Here is a 15,743-nt window from a genome sequence, read left to right on the forward strand (position 1 = left end):
AGGCATTTCTCAAGGAAAGAAATTCAAACAAACATCAATTAATTTAAGTAATTCAAAATAAATCTAAGAGAAATACATGAAACATTGGTGAAGTTCCACTTCAAATTAAATTGTCAGAAATGACATTAAAGGATAATCACATGTGCTTAAGGAGCTGTGGGAAGACAGGAACATTGAACACTGTCAGTGAATATGTCAACTGCTTTAGCCACACCAGAAAGTGATTTTGAAGTATACCCCTAAAATCACATTTTATTTTATTCAGAAATACTACTACTAAGTTTACCTCCAAAAAAAAAAATAAATAAAAGATAGACTGAAGTAATCCATATATAAGAAAATACTATATCAGTGATTTTTATTATAGCAAATAATTGGAAGTAAAGTGGATGCTTATCTACTGGATAATTGCTGAAGAACTTATGGCATACGAATTTAATGGAATATCATTGTGTTAATAATGAACGAAAAAAAAGGGAAGGATTCAGAGAAATTTGTGAATACCTGTATGAATGTTGAAGAACACAGTTAAAAGAATCAGGAAAGTCATTTATATATTCAGTACATAATTGTATAAGTCAACAACTTTGGAAGACTGAAGAATTCAATGACTAGTTTTAATTCCAGACAACTGATGATAAGCATCAAGTCAGATGAACTCTTTTTAGAGAAGAAGGTATATGCATACATACACAAACACACATATTAGACATAACCACAGTTTAGCTTATTTGTTATAAGAAAGTGATTTTATTTATTAAGAGAGGGGGAAGACTCACTTCGGTGCAGTGAAAAGAGTGCTGGATTCAAAGTCAATGGATCTGTATTCAAACCCCTGCTCTGTCATATAATATCTTATCTTCTCTTGGCTTCAGTTTTCTCAACTGGGCTTGATAACTTCTAACATCCTTTCCAAATATAACTAGCAAGCATTATAGGGAGAGTGAGAATAGTGATAGTGATATGAAAAAAGACATAGGAAAAATATTGCTAAAACATTAAAAAATAAAAAGAAGACAGTTCACAAGGAACACAGAAAAAAAGGCTGTATTGTAATTAACTGTGTGGAATTTACTGTACCCTTTTTAAAAAATGACATATATAGTAGGTTCACAGTTTCCATTGTATAGAATTATTTATTTCTCTCCTTTGTATATGGAAATATTTATATTCATTCATAACAATCCAAATTCAAATTTTAAAAAATTTTCTTTTAATATTGGCCACGATGCATTCTGTCTAGTACAACTAGAAATCTATGAATATCCTATATGAAAGACATTTTCCAAGGGTGAATTTCAAATAAGATTCATATGGAACAGGCCACAGAAGGTTTGCAAAGTTCAATTTAGTACATGACTTTAGTGTCCACTTATAGTATTACCATAAAAAATATATGCAGCTTCTCTGAATACTAAGCATGTTGCTTTATGCCACACAGGAACACCTCAATATGTCATATAGTTATTTTCATGACCAGCACAATTCTTTGAAATCTTTCTATAATATATGCTGCCCTAATTGTAGCCAAATTTGGCTTATATAAGTTGTAGTCATAAAGAGATTGGACCTGATTCTGCTAACCTCCATTCCTTCCTAACAGCCAAAACCCTTGATTCACAAAATTGCTATAATCTTGATTTCAGTTTTGACTTTGAGTTCTCCCTCTCATGACTCTGTAATCGCCACTACCACAGCTTTTTCTCCCTTCTTCAAAACCTCCATTCTCTTTGCTTTAGTCTCCTCAGATGGCCCTAGAGCTACCACAAATATATATATTTTTTCCATTGGGCTACCTTAATCTGACATTACTTCTGTCAACATTATGGATTTGGAATCTTTTATAAATATGAAATCTTTTGTAGGATCTTAGAGTTTTCTTTTTAAGGGTGATAAATAAAAATCTTTTTTTTTTTTTTTTTTTTTTTTACTCGTCTTTGGGCAGATTCCAAAGCAATTATCAGATTTTCCCTTTTGGGATTTACTTACCCAACCATTCAACCAGGTCCAAAACATTATCAGTATGACAAGATCCTCTCAAAAGGATCTATCCATTACAAAACTTTAAGTTGTACTACAAAATGGTGATCATTGCAGTATTTTGGTTTCAAAATAAGTTAATCAATGGAATTATTTGGGTATATAATATATAGAAGCACAGAAACACAGTAGCAAAGTGTTTGATAAGCAAAAAGACCTTTGTTACTAGCAGAAGGATTCAGTATCTGATTTTAAAAACTGCTACAAAAATTGGGCAGCAAAATGTCAAAAATTAAGTATATACATCTCATACCATGTACCAATGTGAACTCTAACTAGATACATGACAAATTAACAAAAGAGAAAAACATGGATTCTATGTAAAGAAAGACTAAACAAAAAATAGAGGATTCTATAAGACAAAATGGACAATTTTAATTAGGTAAGATTTAAAAGTTTTTTTTTTTCCCCCCACAGGCTAAAATAATGTAGTTAAAATTAAAAGGGGGACAAATTAATGAAGAAAATTTACTACAACAAGTTTCTCTAATAAAGGTCTTTGTCTAAAATATCTAAGAAACTGATTCAAATTAGAAAACCAAGGGTGTTTTACCAATAGATAAATGTTCTACAATATATGAACAAATAGTTCTCAAAGGAATAAATGCAAGCTATCATTAATCATAGGAGGAAATGTTCTAAATCACTAATAATTCTATAGATTCAAATTAAAGCAACTCTGAAGTTCTATTTTACTACTATTAAAGCAATGATGACAAAAGATGAAAATGTTAAATGTTGAGTGGCCTGGGGGAAAATAGACACTTTGATTCACTGTTGATGTGACATGTGAGATGTGAGAGATCCAGAAAGCTATTTGTAACTGTCACCTCTTAAAAGATAGTAAACTTTGTATACTATTTGATGCAACAATCCCACTACTAAGCCCTTGAGATTGTTTCTCATTTGAGATCACATAGAAACCTTCTCTTACCTCCCCCTTCTCTGGATTCAACAAAGGGATATTTACTGAGAAGATACAACAAAAATAGAAACTTCTGGCAGCACGATTACTTTATCACATTCAAATCTGGGGAAAGTGAATTCAACTTTATAATAGTTGCAGTAGGAGACAGAACCAAGAGGGCAGGTTACAAGCAGTAAACCAGTTGAGATTTCCCAGTATGCCCCTCCAAATAATATTAAGACTAAGACCCCAAAGATAAATTTAAATAAAAAAGAGCAAAGGGACCTGCATATGTACAAAAATGTTTATAACAGCCCTTTTTATAGCCAAAAATGGGAAACTAAGGGAAATGCCCTCCTACCGGATGAAGACAAAAAATTATGGTATATAAGTTAAATAGAATGTTATTGTACCATAAGAAATTATGAAATGGACAATTTTAGAACAAACTGGGAAGATCTCTATAAGCATATAAAGCAATGTGAACAGAACCAGAAGAACAATTTATTATTCTACAACATAAAGTACTTAAAAACCTTTTTTTCCTATTATTGGTAGTTTACATTACTCTCTTTGAGAAATGTCTGTTCACATTCTTTAATCATTTATATTTTAGTAAAAGACTCTTAGTTTTCTAATTTGAATCAGTTTCTTAAATAGTTCAAAAATTAGACCTTAATAGAGATTCTTGTTGCAAAGATTTTCATTCCCTGGAGGGCTTGGAATATGATATTACAGAAGGCAAAAGAGCTAGGATTAAAAGGAATCTATGGGTACTAAATTAAATAGAAAACTTTCCAGCATTCTTGATAAAAAGATCAGAGCTGAATAAGAAAATTTGAAATTCAAACTAAGATTCAAGAGAAACATAAAAAGGTGTGTGGGATGTAGAAGACCTTTACCCAAAATGACTACTCAGAGATCGCTCAAAGTAGAAAGCAGAAAGTTGTTTATTAAACTCTGGAGGATGAGTCGTCAGATGAGCCGTCCTATCACTAGATAAGGGAAAGAGAAAGCTGAGGTAGGAGGGCTAAAGAAGTAATTATATATAGCTTTTATACAAGAGATTACAAAACAAGTGAGCATTGAGAAGGGGGCGGGGAGGCATCTAATTGGTTGTTGCTATTCGAAGAGATTGGAATGGAAGATTTCTGTTTCTCCCAAATCACCTGATTTCTAGGAAAGAGAAAATCAGGCCTTCAGGCTTCAAATAATTAAGCAGACAGTGGTCAAGCTAATAGACTAAATATCGATAAATGTCAAATACTGATAAATGTCATCAGCTCAGGTTAAGTAAATATGTTTATAGCTGGCCAAGGCTCAAATAAATATGGACCTGCACATATTATACAGGTTATAGGGGAAACAGAAAAATAATGAAAATAAAATACAGAAAAATAATTCACATATTCCTGTAAATTCTTCACCTTATCTCTCTATTTCACACAATTTCCCCCCTTATAATATGTAAATGATTTTTATCATATTTTTAGGAAGAACTTACTGTTCAAAATCTGGTAACATATCTATACATTGTTTATCAAGTTCACCATCAAGATCATCCCTCTCTAATTCATTCCAGTCTTTTCTTTAAAGAATCATCATTTTAATAGGATCTTCTGTATGCAATATTTTGATAGGGACTATTGAATTATTCTGGTTACTAATTTAATTATATAGGGTAGACATAGTGGCAACAGGACAATACCATTGATTGCAGTAGATCCATACCAGAAAAATTGCTTCCACCAACTGTCTTGGAAACAGTTATCACAGAACAGATTGGCACTTGGCAGACATAAAAATACAAAGATAAATTAACAAAGATGACAATCTGGGGAAACTGAGGCACAACATTACTCACTCTCCTTCTGAATATTTGAATTATTGAATTACCTCTCCCTGGATACCTGGGAGGTCTCAGCACTATAATTTTGACCAACCCAATGTGAAGCAAATAAATCAAAATTAAAACTAGAAAATGCAAGAACTTAAGGCAAGGACAAGTCTCTTCCTGACAACTCCAGAGTTATCAGCAGTACAAAAACCCTCATCTCAGCCAGAGAATCTAGTTTGAGATGGACAGTTCACTGTGTTAGGTGGTCTTCAGTCATTTGTGCACTTAACTCAGCTTCTGCTTATATAGACAGTAGCTGTGCTTGAGATAGCCATGCTGCCCATGCTAGGAGGGGCACTCCATTCCAAGAGAGAAGGTGAGGCTTGGAGTAGCTCCACCTGTCCCCACCCTGAGGAACAGACAGGGCTGTTATTAGGGTACAGATTTCTGATCAGAGCTATCAGAGTATGCATAGTTAGACCATAAAGGCAGGCAAACTCCAAACTTTAGAGGTCTGATTTCAAAACTGCAATGTCCTTTGAGAATGCTGAGGTGCCAATTAAGAAATTGGGGTTATAGGGCTGGAGACTGCCAGTCCCAGGACAAGTATCTATATCTTGGAAATTTTCTAAAAACAGGCAGTCAGAGAATAATCTGCCAGAGCAATCCCAACAGAATAAGGGATTTCAAAGCTAAAGCATCAAGTAACCATCCCATATATAAAGTTCCTATACATCCATAACAGCAATAGTTACACAATTTAACAATTTCCATTTCAAATCTTAAATACAGTAATACAGTTGTAATTTTGACAATAATTCATCAACCACTTCCCCCATATCAATCCAAATTACATCAGGAGTAGGGGTGATGGTCTCAATCTGAACGGCTTCAGGCTGAAAAATGGGCAAAGGCTTTCAATCCATGCAGAGGTGTGGGTGTGACATGCTGACAGCCATCAAAGCTTCAGATGGGCTGATCCATGTCTCAGAAGAGGTTCAATAACCTATAATTTGACCAAAATCTAGAACAACAACAAAAGCCAAATCTAACAAGGTTAGAATAGTTTGAGATAAAAAGACCTGATTCACCAGACTGCTGCCAAATGTGAAGAACCAGCAGCTGAGTTTGCTTCACAGGGCAGGCAAACAATTATCAGCTCTAATTACAAATAAATAAAACAGCAATTAGACTTCACAGACCATTGTTAATTGTCCTCTCATTAGTTGGCAACCTTTTAAAAATAAAACACAAATATCCAATAACAGACAGATGACCAGGCTAAATACTTATTTGTCTAAGCATTTGGGATATAATGATTGCATAAAACCAGGTTCGCATAATTATAGAAATCAGTCACAGGAAGAAAATATGCAAGAACATAACTATAACATAACATAAGCAGCTAAAACTCAACCTTCAGCACATCAGAGAGTGGAGCTTTAAAACTCCCAAATAGTATTAACTATAAGCCCAAGAGATTTCATCTCTAAAATTTTAAATAAATCCCAGTTACTTACCATAACCTTATATTGGTAACAGTAAGAAATATATCCCTAAAAATTCACACAATTCTTATATACCCAAGTAGATGTTTAATCTTGAATAAGATGAATATTATACCAATCATTTTGCTTTTAAAATACCCAATATATAGAAAAATCCCAAACTACATATTGTTCACAACAAAAACATTTTCAAAAGGATGAAGGCAAAAACTATTGTTCTTGGAGTCCCTTTCAGATAATTGGCATCAATACAGTTAATCAAAACTTCTTATTTTCACATAAAAGAATCTGAAAAGTTCTTGAAAACAGCAAACTTTTTTGAAATAACCTTTTCAAACTATATGTCACATTTCTGATCATATTCTTTAATATTGATAACCATATGTATCTAAAGAAACAAATAATCAATTAACATCTTGTAAGAGCAGCCTGTCCCTTTAAATCACAGTTTGCTTTTTTCAGCCAAAGGAACCAAGCAGGTGCAGCACCCTTCTACTGCTGCTCTTCCACTCCCCTTTCTCCCCCTCTTCCTTTCCCAACCCCCCCTTCATAAAAACACAATTGTCTCTCTATGACTACTCTTTCCAACCAGTTCCTTCTTTTTCCCTGCTGATTTCTTCTTGAAATTATTTGCTCCTACTAATCAAGCCTTCTTAAATCACCTTCATTCTCCTGTCCCATCTTTCTGTCTTTCTCCTCCCAACGCCTACTTGCCCAAACCTTTGCCCAACATACTTTAAACACTCCCAAACCAATAACCCTTCTGACTAGATGCTCCATTTAAACTATTCATTGCTTTTGTAAATCAATCTTTCTTTTCCCTTTTCTTTAAATTACCTTTAAAAAAAAACTTTAAACTTCAAGATTCACAATTAACTTTGAACCAAATTTCATAAAACTTATAGTTTAAAAATTACCCAATACTTAAAAAAAAAGCAATATACCATTTAAGTAGGGAGATACAAACACGACCTCCCCTAAGGTAATTTTTTAGTTTGGCTTTTTGTTTAATAACCTACATTTTTAATTTGAAGTCCAACCAAGTAATAAAGCAAAAAAAAAAAAAAAGTTTTTCTCTTCAGTTGTAAAGGCCACAATATTCAAACAATTCTTAAGATTTTATACCCAGAATAAATCTAACATGTGCAAAGCAACAGTAAAATTATTTCCCCTGATTTCAAAATTATAGTACCTCATTACAATATAGTAAGTTCCTACAACTCTTAATCAAATGTTGCAGACAATTACCAAGTTTAGCCTTTTCAAACTTTCTGTTCTCTAATTCCATGAAAGCAAACTTGCTAGTAATGATTTTTCTTTCTTCTCCTGGGACATTTTTTTTTCTTTTTAGAAGTATGCCTAGTTTTCCCACAGGTTCAACAGGTCAGAGAGCTCCCATGTTCAGCTATTTACCTCTCTTACTCTATATTTATTTCTCCCAATATCTGCAATTTCTTATTTCCAATTTTAAGTTTCCAATCTTAATGCACATACCAATTTAAAGTTATTTAAAAATTAACCAGTACTTTAGTTTGTGAAATTTCCTAAAATCTACCTAGAAATTACTTCAACTTTTCTTTAGTAAGCCAGCAAAGAGTTAAGCACCAATCCTTGCTTTACCTTGAGATTTTTTTTTCTCTGGCAGGATTCCACAAGCTTGAGTTCTAATAACAGGCTTCTTGCTTACAGGAGTTTTTACTCTGAATGAATTCCAATTCCAACAATTCAGCCTGATATTTTTCTAAGCCTGTTACACAGAGGCTGAATTCTTATTTTTACAAGCTTGCTAACTTTTAACACAGAACACAAAATGCAAAGCAGACATACACACACACAAGCACATGCTATTTTCACCTTTTACATACAGATTTTAAGTCAGATATACCCAAATAGTAAATAGTTTCCCAGTTTTTTTCTCTTTTATATCTGGGAAGTTCATCCTAGTCTTGAATTCCCTAGTTAATATCCTGATACAAATTCTCGGACTGCTTCTATCCCATTTTACCACCTTGGAACCAATCCAGGTGTTGTCGGAGGCCCTTCATAACCCTCATGCCCCACAGCCACCCGAGACCTTCCTCTGGAAAGTCCTTTCCTTGGGGTCTGAAGCAGTCCCAATACAAAAACAAATTTAGGAGGACTAACTCCTCAGGGGTCTCCCTTGACCCAGTCAATGGACCCTCACCCTCCCAAGAGCTTTACCTCGAGTTTACACATGTAAATATCTTTCAGACTGCGATGCTGGCCATCAGGACTCTACTTCCTTCAATCTTCAATTCTGCTTTCCACTGAGTATCTCTGCCTCAGGTTGTTGTCTAGGAGGGGAGGGAGGTTGCTCACCCAGAGCCAGAGACCATGAAGAAAACTACTCTGTGGGTGCCTGTCCCTGTCCAGGGTGCACATGGGCATCTCCCTCAGAAACCCCGTCCTGGAGAGTCCCCAATTGTGTGGGATGTAGAAGACCATTACCCTAAATGACTATTCAGAGATCACTCAAAGTAGAAAGCAGAAAAGTTGTTTATTAAACCTCTGGAGGATGAGCCATCCCATCATGCGATAAGGGAAAGAGAAAGCTCAGGTAGGAGGGCTAAAGAAGTAGTAAAGATACACAGCTTTTATACAGGAGATTACATCACAAATAAGAGAGCATTGAGAAGGGGGGAGGCATCTAATTGGTTGTTGCTATCTGGAGAGATTGGAATGGAAGGTTTCTGTTTTCCCCAAATTACCTGATTTCTAGGAAAGAGAAAATCAGGCCTTCAGGCTTCAAATAATTAAGCAGACAGTGGTCAAGCTAATAGACTAGATATCGATAAATGTCAAATACTGATGTCATCAGCTCAAGTTAAGTAAACATGTTTATAGATGGCCAAGGCTCAAGTAAATATGGACCTACACATACAGGTCATAGGGGAAACACAAAAATAATGGAAATAAAATACAGAAAAAGAATTCACATATTCCTCTAAGTTCTTCACCTTATCTCTATTCCACACAAAAGCAAACACAAAAGAGCAACCAGAAGGGGCTCAATAGTTAAACTGTTTACTTTCCTATATGGTAAGACGATACATGTAAATCCTAAGAAATCTGACATTAATAGAGTAGTTAGAAGGTGTCTACAGAGACACTGGACACGAGTGTGAATTAAATGTATTGGGATGATTTCTAGAAAAAAAAAATCCCTAGAAAGAGAAACACTGGGAGAAGAGGGAAAGGAGATCAAAGTGGGGGAAATTTTCTCACTATAGCTATAGTTCTAATTTTTACTATGTATGATAAATTGAGCATGTTGTATAAATATAGTTGCCTTTGTGTATATTATATATGTATGTATTTACATACATATATATGCTATTTATGTATACACACACAAAAACACACACACACACACACACACACACTCCCACAAAAGAGACATGTAAAGTAGAACTTTTATGGTGGAGAGGAAAAGGAGGTCCTTGTAGGCAATGTTGAAACCTTACTTTCATTGGAATTGGTTCAAAGAAGAAAGATATGTATATATGTATATGTATTTATGTGTGTACTTGTGTATGTATGTATATATACACCTACATTCAGTTGGGTATTGAAATATATTTTACCCAATACAAAAATAGGAGAGAAAGAAAATAAGGCATATAGGGGAGGGAATGATGATAGAGAGGATGAGTTAAGGGAGCTAGTACACAGCAAAAATAGAAGACTTTTGAGGAGGGATAGAATTTAAAAGAGAGAAAGAGGCTAAATAGAGGAAAACATAATGGAGATAAATACACAGTAATCATAACTATGAATGTGAATGGGATGAACTCATCCATAAAACAAAAGGAGATAACAGAATGGATTAGAAATTAGAATGTAACAGTATGTTGTGTACAAGAGACACACTTGAGATAGAAAGAAAAAGTTGAAATGAAAGGCTAGAGCATACTTCAGCTGAAGTGAAGAGGGAGGGGTGGCAATCATGATCTCAGACAAAGCAAAAAATATACCTAAATGAAATAGATAATCAGGGAAACTGCATTTTGCTAAAAGGTACTATAGACAATGAAGTAATATAAAAAGTTTTGTGGCAAGTCTCTGTGAAAAAGACCTTATTTCTCAAGTATATAGGGGACTGACTGAAATTTACAAGAATAAGAGCTATTATCCAATTGATAAATAATTAAAGAATATAAACATGTAGTTTTCAGAAGAAGAAATTATAGTTATCAATAGTCATATGGAAAAAAATCTTCAAAATCACTATTGATTAGAGAAAGAAAATTTAAACAACTCTGAGGAAGAACCTAATATCTATTAGAAATGACAGTCGATGGCAGGGATGAGGAGAAATAGGTATGTTAATGAAGTGTTGGAGGAGGAGTAAACGGATTCAATCATTATGGAAAACAATCCAGAATTGTGCCCAAAGAATTGTAAAACTGGGTATACCCTTTGATCCAACAAAACTATTACTAGATCTGTACCTCAAAGTGATCAAAGGAAAAGGAAAATGATCTATATGTAGAAAAATATTTATAACAACTCTTTTTGTGGTGGCAAAGAATTGGAAACTGAAGGGATGCTCATTAATGGGGAATGGCTGAACAAGTTGTGACATGTGATTGTGATGGAGTACTATTGTGCTCTAAGAAATAATGAGGGGGGGTAATTTCAGAAAAAAAAACTAACAAGACCTATGTGACTGATGTGAAGTAAAGTGAGAAGAACGTGGAAATTATTGTGCACAACAATGTTGTAATGATGAATGGCTGTAAAAGACTTGACTACTCTGATCGATACAATGATTCAAAATAATTTCAAAGAATTCATAATGAAAAAATCCTATCTACCTCCAGAAAGAGATGTGATTGAAGTCTGAGTGCAAAATGAAGTTAAATTTTCTCACTTTCTTTATTTTTCTTAGTTTTTGGTGATGTGATTAATATGGAAAATGTTTTGCATGATTTGACATTGTATAATTGATATTTTTTCTTGCCTTCTCAGTAGGTGAGGGAGAATTTGGAACTCAAATTTTTTTTTAAAAAAGAATGTTTAAATAAATTGTTTTGTTTGTAAAGGTAAAATAGTTGCAACAAAGTCCTTTTCTTTCCAAGATTGCTTTCAAATTTGGCACAGCTGATAAATGAGTCATTGTCAATCCATCTTTTCTGCTTTGATCTCTATCTATGATGGGTCAAGCAGATTGCTGGGGATATTAATTCTCATTCTGCTTAACTGTACACAAAATCTGGCATGGATTCTAGCTACTAGATCTTTGGTGGCTCACTTTCCCCTTTCATAGGGTTGAATCTATCCAATATTCTACCAAAGGCAATAAACAACTAGTACAAGGAGGTATAAAGCAGAGGCTTCTGTTCAAGGCCACTTGTAAGCCCAGATAGGAGAATGAAAGCTTAAGGTCCTTTTCCCTATGCAAAGACTTACATATATCTTATCTTCTTACAAACATTTTCCTTGAATCTTCCTTGTTCTTGCTGATGTTGATCTAGTTTTGTTCATCCTATTTTGATTTCTGGTCTTAGTCCTTAGCTTCATGGTCACTCTTGATGGCTCCCATTTTTATCAGTTCCAATTCTTCTAACATTTCAGATATAGTATCTCTGGGTCCTAGTAAATGCAGGGAAGCATTTTTAACCAAGTGACACTACCAACTATAGACTTACGTAGACATCTATCCTTTGTTTTCATCACTAAGGAAACATGGAACATAGCTTCTGCTCCCCTCTGTTGTCCTTTCCCTCCCAACACTAGTAATGTTCAGTTCTCCACAAAATATGTATATTTTGATAAAATTATATTGTATTCTAAATATTGTGCATGGTCCTTACAGGAGAACTGAATACTCTTTGGGGATAAGTAAAAAAGCAATGGCCATGCTTGTTGACTTGAGAATGAAATCAAATTCAGATATTCCCAGAGAGATTTATCTTGTGTTAATTTTTTTATATTCACCTTCACAGATAAAATATTTTGTGTCTATGTGTATTTAAAGGCTTGAGATGAAGAATCATAAATTCTGAACAAGAACTGACCCTTGAGATCATCTATCTATGAAATGAAAACTTTAACAAAGTTTTTAAAAAGAAAACCTTTAACCTCAGTTTTGTCATTAAAGCACATTTCTTCTCCCCTTTAACTCTTTGTCTTTACAAGTCATTGTGTGAATCTTTATTATAAAAACAAAAGAAAACAGATGCAGTTATTAATCAAAATAACCCATCTATAATGGACCTATCCAAAATCAAAGCCTTGGAATGAGACTAAAACTAATTGTAGTAAGTAGGATCTAGGACAAGAAGTCATGAGATTTAAATAGCTGGCAAGTATTTTATGAACTGAAATAGTATCCCTACATTTAACCTAGTCACTAATTTTACAGTGGACAAATTTGGAATTTTGTAAGGGGAGATCCTTTTCCTTACTCCCCACCCCTCAACTGCCAGGGATTAAACTTAGCACATGATCTATTTAGCCTATTATTAAGTTTATTATATTTGTACATAAGGAAAATGATGGTTAATTTTGAAAATGCACTGAATACCTTGTTCCAGTCTTCATGAGGCTCTAGAAATTCTATCCTTCATATTTAGTCTGCAAAATTTTATGCTTCCCTTTCTTTGTGGCTTTGTCTCCCATTGTCTATCTAGGAGGAATCCAGAGAGCTCAGTCTTCATTGATTTGAATTATGAATTAAGAATGACTTTCTTCACTGTCTTCTCATATAATACTCTGTTCCTCTTTACCTCTTCTCTGCACTATGTCAGGAAATGGCACCAAATGAAAAGGAAGAGGGGAGAAGTGGAAACAAAGATTTACTCACTTTGCTTAGGAAGGGATGGTCTAAATACATGCAAATTATTTGTAAGTCATAGCCAAGTATTTGCTATCTTTATATCTGTTTAAAAATATAAAGACATATTTCTGTTGGATTGTGTAAATTCTGGTTTGGGAATTAAGCAAACTGGTTTTCCTCCTAGGTCGAATACGGAGTTATTTTGTGACCTTATTATTTCACTGCTCAATGTCTTGGTAATATAAATATCTTTATAAAGCCTTATCTCTGCTTCCTAGAAGAAAACCTTGAGGACACTTAGATAAATTTCAAAACACTTAATTCAGAAGCAAAAATAGTATAAATATAAGAAGTAATTTTAATGAAACAGCTAGAACCTCAGACACTTAGTTAGTCATGTGGTCCTCAGCAAGTCACTTAACCCTCACTGCCTGCCACCCTCCCTCCCAAGAAAAAGAAGCAGCAAAATACTTTCAGGCTCTTTTACTTTCATGTTTGATTTTAGTAGAAATTCCTCTAGAGGATTCTGGAAAGGTACAAAGTAGGCAAAAAATTACAAGCTCTCCAGATCTCCCCCAGAAAACATAACAAAACTACATCTCAGGGTGAACAAAGAGTGGTTACATATCAATAGGAATTTGGGCAAAACAGTGGTTTTCCTGAAATAATTAAATAAGACCTGAAGAAAGATACCAGGATAGAGGTTTGACCCCTGGGAAGTGTAAACATCTCCAGGCTGGTTCCTCTGAAATAGCAAGGAGAGCCCTGGAATTAGTTGGGTTAAAAGGCAGTCTCAGCCTAACCATGAAGCTTTCACTTCCAAAACAGAGTAGTGAGTTGGGTGTTTGAGTCGGGAAAGACAGTAGAAACCTTTGCTGATAAGGAATTACAGACCCAGCTGTGCTGTGCCCTGAGCAAGAAGGAACCAGCATACTCCTGTGAGTGCAGAAGCAGTAAGTCAGGAATGCTACTGATTGTGGGCACTTATAAGAGGGTAGAGTTCTTGGTTTGGGGTTATAGGCCAGAGAGAAGAACTTTAAAAGGACCTGAGGCAAAGGCACCATACCCACCACCACCACCACCAAAGTACCAGAAGTGATTACATTAACAAGCTCTTATTTTAAAAAATGAGCAGGCAAAGAAGAAAGAATCTAATCATAGAAAATTACTATGGGAATAAGGAAGACCAAGATTCATCTTTAGAGGAGGACATTAAAAAAAAAAAAGCCTCTCCAAAGAGTAATATCAAATGGCCACCTGCCCAAAAGAATTTTTAAAAAGACTTTAAAAATTAAATAAAAGAAATTGAAGAAAAGCTTTTTAAAAAATTAGAACAATCCCAGAGAAACAAGATTATGAAAAGAAAGTCAACCAACTAAAAAAGGAGAATCAGAATCTTAAAGAACAAAATGACTCTTTGAAAATTAGAATTGGGAAAGGGCAAGCCAGTGAAGTCATAAGAGGCCAAGACATAATAAACAAAATATAAAGAATGAGAAAAAGAAAAACAACAGATTTGAAGAACAGATCAAGGAGAGAAAACAAAAACAATTGGAACTAACTGAAAAATGTTTAGAAGAATTGCACGTTTAACCTATATTGGATTACTTGCTGTCTAGGAGAGGTGAGTGGGGGGAAGAGAGGGAGAAAAATTCGGAACATAAAGTTGTACAAGGATGAATTGAAAATTATCTTCATATGTATTTTGAAAAATAAAAAGCTACTAGTATAAAAACGAAAAGAAGAGAAAATTGATCAGAAGTGTTAGAACAAGAGGGGAAAGTAGAAATAGAAAAAAACCACTATCATTATCTGAAAATGATCCTATGAGGAAAACCTACAGCATTATCACTGCTAAATTTTGAAACTTCCACATCAAAGAAGCAATTTTATATGCAAAAAAATAACAAAACAATTCAAATATGTTGTAACCAAAATTAGCATCACAAAAGACCCATCTGCAGCTACAATAAAAGATTGTAGGTCTTAGAATACTATCTACTGAAGAACAAAAGAAGTAGGGTTAAGTTAAAAAATCTTAAAAAAGTTAAGCAAAATTAACTATAATCCTGAATGGTAAAAAAAAAAAAATAGACATTTAATAAATTGCCAGATTTTTAGGATTTTGTTGCCAGAAACCTGAACTTAATAGAAAATTTGACATATAAGAGCTAAGAAAAATATCAGGTAAACATCAAACATCTCAAGTCTCTCAATAAGGACAAAAGATTTGTGTTTTATATATAGAAATATAGGCCATATGTCTAAGAGTATCATCAGTTATTTGGCAACTTAAAAAATATTGGAGTGGAGATGAGTATAATGTGATTCTAAAAAGTAAAACTGTAGGAAAAGGTAAATACAGGAATTATGTCATATGAATGAGGTGTGAGAGCAAGAAATGACACAGACATTAGTTGGAGAGGAGGGCTGATAGTTCTGAAATCTTAATCACATTGGGAATGGGTTAAATCGAGAACAATATATACATATCTAAAAGGATATGAAACTCTTCAAAATTTTTTTATTTATTGATTTTTTAAATTTTCAAAACATATGCAAGGATAATTTTTTTCAACATTAACCTCGAAAAATCTTGCTGCACAAGAAAATTCAGATCAAAAAAAAAAATGAGAAAGAAAATAAAAT

This window comes from Antechinus flavipes, chromosome 2, assembly GCF_016432865.1.
Source record: "Antechinus flavipes isolate AdamAnt ecotype Samford, QLD, Australia chromosome 2, AdamAnt_v2, whole genome shotgun sequence".
NCBI classification, from domain to species: Eukaryota; Metazoa; Chordata; class Mammalia; order Dasyuromorphia; family Dasyuridae; genus Antechinus; species Antechinus flavipes.